At 60.5% G+C, this 9,638-nt stretch overlaps 1 long non-coding RNA gene across 1 annotated transcript; it reads left to right on the top strand.

Moving 5' to 3' along the window:
- Window positions 1-7,305: 7,305 nt before the first annotated feature.
- On the top strand, window positions 7,306-9,559 carry LOC133094870 (uncharacterized). Its single transcript, XR_009701519.1, has 3 exons — window positions 7,306-7,376; window positions 8,099-8,989; window positions 9,389-9,559. It is a non-coding gene; the product is annotated as an uncharacterized LOC133094870 (long non-coding RNA).
- Window positions 9,560-9,638: the final 79 nt, after the last annotated feature.

Here is a 9,638-nt window from a genome sequence, read left to right as displayed (position 1 = left end):
AAGGGACTGACGTTTCTATACTTCACTCCAAGTGATAAAACTGTGACACTACATAATCATAATATATACCTAGAACACCACTAAAAATATACAGAGATACAATCAAAAACACTGTATATATCAAAATGGAATTTAAAAAAATGCTCAAGTAGCACACAGAAGACAGGAAAAAGAAAACAAATTAAAAACAGAGGGAACTGGAACTTCCCTGGTGGTGCAGTGGTTGAGAATCCACCTGCCAGCGCAGGGGACACAGGTTCGAGCCCTGGTCTGGGAAGATCCCACATGCCGCGGAGCAACTAAGCCCATGTGCCACAACTACTGAGCCTGCACTCTAGGGCCCGCGAGCTACAACTACTGAGCCCACGTGCCACAACTGCTGAAGCCCACGTGCCTAGAGCCTGTGTTCCGCAACGAGAGAAGCCACTGCAATGAGAAACCCACGCACCGCAACGAAGAGTAGCCCCCGCTCGCCGCAACTAGAGAAAGCCCGCGCACAGCAACGAAGACCCAATGCAGCCAAAAATAAATAAATAAATAAATAAATAAATAATAAAAAACAGAGGGAACAAATAAAAGACAAGAAAATTAAATGACAGACTTAAGCCCTGACGTGTCAATAACTATATTAAATGTAAAAAGTCTAATACTTCAATCAAAAGACAGAGATGGGGCTTCCCTGGTGGCGCAGTGGTTATGAGTCCGCCTGCCAATGCAGGGGACACGGGTTCGAGCCCTGGTCCGGGAAGATCTCACATGCCGCAGAGCAGCTAAGCCCGTGCGCCACAACTACTGAGTCTGCGCTCTAGAACCCGCGAGCCACAACTACGGAAGCCCGTACACCTAGAGCCTGTGCTCCGCAACAAGAGAGGCCACCGCGATGAGAAGCCCGCGCCCGGCAATGAAGAGTAGCCCTCACTGGCCGCAACTAGAGAAAGCCCATGCGCAGCAATGAAGACCCAACGCAGCCAAAAATAAAATAAATAAATTTATATATAAAAAAAAAAAAGTAGATGGGCCAGGTGGAAAAAAATAACTCAGTTATATGCTGTCTACAGGAAGCTCACTTCTAATCTAATGATGCAAGTAGGTTGAAAGTCAGAGAATGAAAAAAGTGACAATACCCAGCGCTGGCGAGGATGTAGAGCGACAGGAACCCTCACCTGCTGCTGGGTAGCAGTTTGGCAGTGTCTTTGTGTAGACCTTTACCATACAACCCGGCACTCGTACTCCTGGGCATTTACGCTGGAGAAATGGTATCTTCTGTCCACACAAAAACCTGTACATAATTGTTCATAGCAGCCTGATTTATAATAGTCAAAAAGTGGAAACAACCTAAGCGCTTGCTACAGGTGAGTATTTAAGCAGACTGTGTCCCAACACCAGCAATAAAAAAGGACGAAACTATCAGAACATGCAACGGCTTGGCTGGATCTCAAGGGCATTATGCTGATCGAAAAATGTCACATACTATGTGATTCCACTTATATGAAATTCTTTTTTTTTTGCCACACCACGCGGCTTGGGGGAACTTAGTTCCCGGACCAGGGATGGAATCCGTGCCCCCTGCAGTGGAAGCGTGGCGTCCTAACCCCTGGACCGCCAGGGAAGCCCCTATATGAAATTCTTGAAATGGCAAGACTGTGGACGTGGAGATGGGGTCAGTGGTTGCAGGGGTTTTGGAAGTGGTGGTGGGAGGGGTGGTTTTGACGGCAGGCGCAGCACAAGGGTGATGTCTCTGTGGTGGGGACAGTTCTGTATCTTGATGGAGTGATGGTGACACGAATCTACACATGATGAGGGCCAACAGACTTGATACACACGTCACAGCGTGTCAGTTTGTGGCTTCAATATTACACTGTAGTCACAGGAGATGTTATCACTGGGGGGAGGGGGGGACGGGCACAGGGGGTCGGTTTATATTACTGGTGCCGCTTCTTCTAAATCTATGTTAATTTCGAATTACATTGCAAAATTATCTTCTTCACTTTGATGCATCCATATGTGTTCGTAAGGATAATGACCAGGAGAGCCCAAAGATTTGTGCTTAGGTTAAAAAAAAGTTAACCGTGAAGTTGCTGTTTTGTTGTTTATCACTTTGTCAGTCTGTCTGGCTTCCGGGGAAGGAAGCCACACCCTGGAGGCTCAGACCTGAGAGTGCCCCTGCCCTGGAGCCCCTTGCCCAGCCTCGGGGGGGGGTTCACTCTCACGCGAACGTGCTCAGGGTCGGGCCTCCGTCCGCAGAACCGAACCCCACCAGGCAGCCCCGGTGTTGCTGTCCTCACGCCCCACCAGCTGAGGCCTCCCCGGTGGGTGAGGGGCAGGGTGTGTCTGTGAGGCCGGCCCTTGCCAGCCCCAGGACAAAGGAGGGACGGAGGGGAGCTCTGTCTGGCGACCGGGGCTGAGCCGGGAGGCAGCCGTGCTCTGCCAGAGGCCAGGTATGCAGCTTTGCTCTGGGCCTCCCCCAGAGGCCCGGAGACCCTCCCGCTCCAGCACAGCCCCTTCCTCACCCACAGGGCTGACTGGAGTCCCTCGGTTGCTAGGTGATGGGAACTGGGGGCGGGGGAACGGTGGGGAGCATGGCAGGGCCGGTGGGCCCCACAGTGGGTGCCCCTGAAAATTCAGATGTGGGGGGAGCCCACAAACCACCCTCACGCAGCCCCGCGGGCCCTGGGGACAGCCCCGCATCACGGCTGACACCTCAGATCCTCGCAGACAGGCCCCCAGAATCACATCCACACCCATCAAACCAAACCAAACCAAAACAATCACACGCTTGCACACAAATACACACACCCCCGCACAGGATGCACAGTCACACGCGACACGCAGGTCTGATTCACACAAGCAAGCACGGAGGCACGCCAGGCACTCGGTCACACGCTGGCACTGCGGGAGGTGGAGGGGCCTTCCACGCTGCCTTGACCAGGGCCAGAGACACCAGAGGGACACCCCGAAAGGTGGCCGTCAGCCCTGTCCACACCGCCTTGCCCTCAGGTGCACCTCCGACCCGCCTGCCCCGCCCCCATCTCAGACGTCACCTCCACCTGCAGGGCCACATTCCCCCCGAGTCCAGGGCCTGCCCCTCGGTCGTATCCCTCACGAGGGGAGACCCTGGACCCGCCCTCACTGCACCCCACCCATGCCTTACAGGAATACTGACTGGGTGCTTGGGCATCCTGCACTCAGGAAAGCAGCCTGTCCTGCCCTTGTGAACGTTTAGTAGAAACTGAACACATGGTGCTTGTAGCAGGAGGCCTCACCTAGTTGGGGGTGCCCTGCAACAGACATAGGGAGATTCGAAGCATGTGCAAAGGTCCTGAGGACAGAGCCAGGGCGGGGCCGGGGTGGCTGGTGCACCATGAATGTGGCAGAGTGTCGGGGTCCCTGCTGGCTCAGGAGTTCACCTTTGTTTTCAGTACAGCGGGAGACACAGCAGGATCCAGGCTGGGAAGTGCTGTGAGTTCTGGGCCGAGGCCTGGCAGGGGCACCGGGAACCCGGGCACCTCTGTGGGGACAAAGAGCGGGGGCAGGTCCAGCTGCACAGCAGGTGTGGGTTCCTGTGCCTGGGCTCGGATGGGGCAGACGAGGGAGGAGCAGGCCTCGTGCGGGCTCTGGGATTCCAGCTCAGGCAACGGGTTGGATGGCAGACCCCTCGCTGACATGGAAATGCTGGGGCTTGGGGCCGGGGGTCTTGGAGTCCTTCCTGCCTGCCCCCTGCCCCTGCCTGTGCCAGGCCTCTCCCCGCAGGGCCACCACCTCTGTGTTCCCAGCAAACCAGTTTCTCCGCGCCCCTTAGCGCTGGCGGGACAGAGTGTGCTTACATCCGTGATGAAACAGAGGAATGGCAGTAATTTATGCACAGGTGCGGAAACCCAAGGGCTTCTCCCGGGTCAGGCGGTGCCGACGGCACCTCGAGTCTCTGCTGATTTGAGTTATTTCACTGAGCATGTATTGTGCTACAGTGAGAACCACAACAACGAATTTTTAAGCATCTGGAGTTCCTAAACTTTTCCTTTTGAAATAACTTCAGTTTGACCAAGGAGTCACAAAGCTAGGAGCTTCCCGAATGTGCTACGTGACCGGGTGCGTTGATCGTGGCTAAGAAATGAAGTCGGTGGACACTGCTGACTGAAGGTTCCCCAGGTCTCCCACCGCGTCCTCTTTCTGGCCCGGGGTCCCGTGCAGGACCCCACCTGGCCTCCTGGTCCCTCCGGGCTCGTCCTGCACGAGTCCCTCAGGGCCCGTTGACCCTCTGGAAGAGCGCGGCCCGGTTACTCTGTAGGACATCCGTCCCTCAGCTTGCGTTTGTCTGTCACTTTCTCGCGATTCCACCAAGTGGTGGTTTTGCGGACAGAAGACCCAGAGACGGGCGCCCCCATCACCTCACATCAGGGGTCCTGAGACACAGGCGTGTTGACCTTGAGCGCTGGTTAAGGTCCTGTCTGCCGGGACCCTCTGCTGTCAGGTTTTAGCTGGTTTTCAAGCAGCGTAGGATTCCACAGGGGCGGGGTATGGAGTGGCTGGGGAGAGGCAGGGCAGGCGGGTCGCTGAGGGCCTTGACTGTGGGCTGGGACCTTCTCTCAGAGGCAAAGGGGAGTCTGAAGAGGGCAGAGCCGAGAGGTCCAGGTGGTGGGGCGGAAGCAGGAGAGGAGAGGACGGAGGTCAAGAGCAAGGGGGGAGCAAGGACAAAGAGGCCTCTCGCCGGAAGGAGCTGAAAGTCAGGGGTTAAGGGCTGCCCTGCCGGAGGATGCCGCCTGCCCCCCGGCCAGCCCCACCTCCTCCCGGGGGCCCTGCACAAACAGCTGCCCCCCCATGCGGGCTCCCTTGTGCCCTGGGCCTTGGGACCCCCAGGTGAGGATGAAGGTTCAGGGCTTCATCCTGAACCTTCCTGGGGGTCCCGGCCCAGGGGCACAGTCAGTGGACGGACCAGGCCGGGGGGGCACCGTGGAGCCCAGAGCCGAGTCTTTCCCCAGATCCCGCAGGCGCTTCCCCAGTCTAGCCGTCAGAGGTGAACGGTCTGCCCTCCTCCACCCGTCCCGGGGCCGCCTGCCCCCGGCCTCGGCCCGGAGCGTGGAGTGTGGGTGGGTGGCAGGTTCTGTCCCGTTACCTTTTGCCATGTGGAGCAGTTTGGGAGGGACGTTGTACTTCCTCTGGCTGTGGGTGGAGGATGGACTGCTGGGGGCCTGGGGGTGCGGGGGGGTCCCAGGAGGAGCCCCGTCATCCCGTGGGAGGGAGGCCGCTTGGGCTCGGGTGACGGCGTGGAGCTGGCGGGGGCGATTCTGCGTGCGTCTGGGGCAGGGTCGGGAGGCGCCGCCACTGGCTTGGCCGCGGGCTTTGGGGGTGAGGGTGCTCAGGAGGAACTGGGGGCGGTTGGCCTGCCGCTGGCTGCAGGTGGCCTCAGCCCACTCCCCGGGGGGCCCCAGGGGGGCAGGGACGGGGTGGGGGGCAGATGGACACTTGTAAAGGGAGTGGATGGGCTGCCTCGGTCCTGTGCCCGTGGCCACCAGTGGGACACCGTGGGCTCCAGGCTGCGGGCCTGGCCCCCCGGCCCAGGCGGCAGGAGGCCGGCCTCACGGAGGCTGTGCCAGAGGCTGAGAGCGCCGCCTACCTCCAGGAGCTCACGCAAGTCGAGGATCATTGGTGAGCAGAGTGTATAACTACGTGCTAAACTGTGGCTGCAGGAGTGCCAGGCGGGGGAGTCGTGCCAGGAGGGGGCGCTGGGGCCGCGGCTTGTGCCCAGGGGGCTGCCGATCAGGGGATGGGTTCAGGCGGGCAGAGCAGAGCAGGGGGTGCAGATGTGGAGGCCCCCCACCCCACAGGAGCAGCGTGGGGTGGGGCAGGACGGGGTGCAGGCTGGGCGAGCGCTGGGTGGTCTCGGTGGACCTCAGCAGCCCCACCTGTGAATTGGGTTTCTCTGAGTGCCCAGTCTGTGTCCAGATGCCAGCCCAGGGTCTGGCTCACCAGGGATTCCCGGACAGAGGGACACCCAGGCAGACAGACAAGAAAGAGACTTTCCAATAAACAAATGGCTGGCCTCGCGCCTCCCCGCCCCCCGCTCCCCCCCCGCAGGAGCCCCGTCCAGAGCAGGTCCTCCCCTTCTTGTCCTGCGGTGAGAGGCAGGCAGCCTGGTGGCCCAGGGCCTGGCCGAGTCCCGAGGGGCCTGTGCGGCAGGACATCCCCGCCGAGGCCTTCAGAAGCTGAGAGTGCTGGGCCCGCCCCAGCGCCTTGGGGAGCCAGGGTCAAGGGGAGCCTTTCCAGGGGCTCAAGCAGATGGCTGTGGGTGCTGGAGCAGAGGGGGCCTGGGCTGGAAGGGGGCGGGGAGGCGGGGGCTGCGAGGGTCACGGGCGCCCCGCCCCAGGGCAGCCAGGCAGACGCTGGATCCTGGGCACTGTGTCCCTAGCACCGCCAGGGAGCCCGGCGGCAGGAGGCTGCCCCCCTTAGCAGCGCTGTGTTTGCAGCCTGGCTCAGCATGCCAGCCTGTTAAACAAATATTGTGACAGGCCCCTCCTGCACCCAGGGACAGCGGCTGTCACCAAGGCCACCGTCCCAGCACAGCCTCTCCTTTCAACACCGAGGCAAAGCGCTCTGCCTAAACCACCCCAGCTTGGCCGCAGCCGAGGGAGACACACAGCACACGGGGGCAGGTCGCGGGCACAGGGCCACCGCCGCACTCGGGCCTCAGCTCCACACACAGGCAGGACACAGGGACACAGCATCTATTTATCCACCCGGCGATGGGTCCCGGGTGCTGTCCTGGAGCAAAAATGTAAAACCACGAGGTAGAGGGGAGAGAGTGTGACAGACGGGGGTCGGGGAAGGCGTCTCTGAACTTTAGGGCAGAGACTCAAGGGAAGCAAAGGGGCCGATGGGGCCCCGGGGAACATCATCCAAGCACGGGGGACAGCAGGTGCAAAGGCCTCGGGGCAAGGCTGGCCTGGCACGTCTGAGGCTGAGTGGGAGAGGGATAAGTGTGGCTGAAGTGAGAGGTACGGGGACAGATGGCGTGGGCTTTTCCTCTGAGGAAGGGGAGCACGGCGGGTGTGGATCTGACCCCTCTGGCTGCCAGGGGAGCAGGGGCAGGAGCAGGGTGTGTCAACAACCCAGTGGAGAGGGAGGGGGCAGTTCAGAGCAGGGGTAACAGTGGGGTGGGGAGAGAGGCTGCAGGTGGAGGTGTCAGGGTTTCTTTGGAGACCGGGTGTGGGGAGGAGGAGAGGGGAGAGCTGGGGAGACCCCACTGGTCCTAGGCTTCCTGAATTTCCTCATTCATTCACTCAGTCATACTTCCATTTTCCTTCTGTTTTCAGCAGAGGAGGAGTGGGGAGAGAAACAAAGAAGTTCATTGCAGCATTAATGAAGCTGCAGGACTCAACAGGGTGGGTAACAGACCACTAGACCATGCAGCTGTCCCTCTTCCTCGCCGTGCACACGACCCTGGGGCCCTGAGACACAGACCAGGGTGACGGGGAAGGGGGGCTGGGGGTCTAGGTGGCAGGGCACAGGGATGTCTGTCCTCTTGGGGGGTGACAGACTGAGCCCCCTCCTGCCCTAGCTCAGGCCAGGGCCCCTCTTCCCAATCACAGCCCCATCCCCCGCCCCCTCCATCCACAAGGCTGCCAAGGGGCAATATCTCAGTCCTTCAGTGGCTGCTTGGGGCCTCAGGACCAAGCCCACATCCTCAGCCCGGTGGTCCAGGCCTCTTAGGCCCTGCGGCCTCATGCCCAAGCCCCCTCCCCATCACACAGCAGCCTCACAGACTAGCTGCCCTTCCCCAAGGCTCTCTGCTCCCACTCTCCTCCGGATCTTTGCCGTGCTGTCCGTGGTCCCCCTCGTCCTTCAGGTCTAGGTTCAGTGTCGCTGCCTCGGGCGCCCTCACTCCCCGCCACTGACAAGGCTGGTCAGGGGCCACTCCAGCTGCCTTTTGAGCCTGTCCCCGCCCCTCTCTTCATGCAGCCCTGGTCCCAGCCTCACTGTGTGACTGCGGGCAGGTCCCCTGCCCTCTCTGAGCCTCCAGGGAAGGGCTGAACCCCAGGGTCTGTCAGCCCGAGGACCCGTGATCTTGGACCAGCCGGTCCTAAATCCACACTTCTCCTTGCAGGGCCCAGCAGCACCAGGCAGGACGGGGCTGCAGCCCCGGGAGAGCTGTGCCCACCGTGGTGGTACAGCTGAGCAAACGAGTTCAGTATCTTTGAACAAAGCCTCCAGATGGACCTCGGCTGCTGGGGAGGCCAGCCGGCTTTTACGCTGGCACGCAGGGACTTTCCACTAATTGGATCCCCAGGGAAGGAGAGCAGCCGCCATCCCCAGCCACCCCACCCATCCACTCATTCATTCATTCATTCATTCACTCACTGAGAAGCTACAGTGCAGCCGAGGGCGCCCAGCTCGGCTCTGGGGACCCTGGGGTGAACAAGATAAAGCCCGGCCCAGAGGCAGCTCACCCACCCTCGGGTAGGGCCTGGTCACCACGGTGGAAGAGTCTGGACTTCGTGCGGAGTGCGCTGGGAGCCTGGAGGGTGGGGCCTGCTGCGACCCACTCCCACGACCGTGCACAGCCCTCCCGGCCCTCTCACACCCGCTGGCCTACACAGTCCCCCTTCAGGTGGGAGAGGGGAGAGGCTCTGGTCGGGCCCGGCCCCAGCCTGCCTGCGTCACACTTGGCCTTGTCCCTCGTCTCTGCCCCCCCGCCCCCTGCCATGCAGCATCTGAGGTTGCCGCCCTAGGCCGCCTCTGGTTGGTCCCACTGGCTGCTCCGCTGACGAGGGGCACGTACGCTAGGGATTCTCTGAGGGAATCACAACCTCACCCCCCGCCCCTGTGATCCCACTGCTGTCTGCTCACTTTCCTGCCCCAGAATCCCACCCCCAGGCTTCCAAGACGTGGATCCAGAGGCCCCTACAGCCAGAGACCTCCGAGGGGGCCAACCCTGAGGGGACACTGAGGACCACTCGGCTAGTTGTTCCCAGAGTCCTGGAGGGGCGCTGTAAAGGTGTGCATCCGTTCCCAGAAGCCCTGGCCCCGAGCCCCAGCCTGCCTCTGTTTACCTCTGCGATGGCAGCAGCCTCAGTTTGCCCGGCTGTTCCCTGGGGTGGTCGTTGTGATGCCCTTGGAGGCCTCCCCTAGCTCACGCACCTGTTGTCTCAGGAGAGAAGCAGTTCATCTCTGGATTCAAACTCAGCCACCTCTGCTTCCACCTGTGTGACCTTGGGCAGGTGGCTTAACCTCTCTGAGACTCAGTTTCCCCATCCATAATATGGAGCCGTAATTCATGGGGTTATTATGAGATGCCATCAGACGGGTCGAGGAAAGCGCGTAGCACATAGTAAGCACTCAGGAAGTGTGAGCAAGAGCTGTGAGTCCTGAACTGACCTGTGTCCCCTTCCCCAAGGGCTCAGGCCAAGGTCATGGCCAGTGTCCCAGACTGTGGCATGGAGGCCAGCTTCCAGAGAAGGCCGGGCTCCAGGCCACCTGATCAAGCATCTACTTGCCTGAGCGGCAGAGTCCCAGCTTGAGGTCACCTTCACCCCTGACTTAGTGAGTCCCTGCCATGTGCCATGCACCCTGGTCCGCTGTGGAGAGCCGGCCAGTGGAGACCGAGACTGGGAGGGGCTGCCCCAGGTCTCCTAGGGGTGTGTGTA

The sequence above is a fragment of the Eubalaena glacialis genome, chromosome 7 (genome assembly GCF_028564815.1).
Source record: "Eubalaena glacialis isolate mEubGla1 chromosome 7, mEubGla1.1.hap2.+ XY, whole genome shotgun sequence".
Lineage (NCBI taxonomy): Eukaryota > Metazoa > Chordata > Mammalia > Artiodactyla > Balaenidae > Eubalaena > Eubalaena glacialis.
The sequence above is the reverse complement of the archived record's forward strand: the minus strand, read 5'-3'. Positions and strand labels throughout refer to the sequence as shown.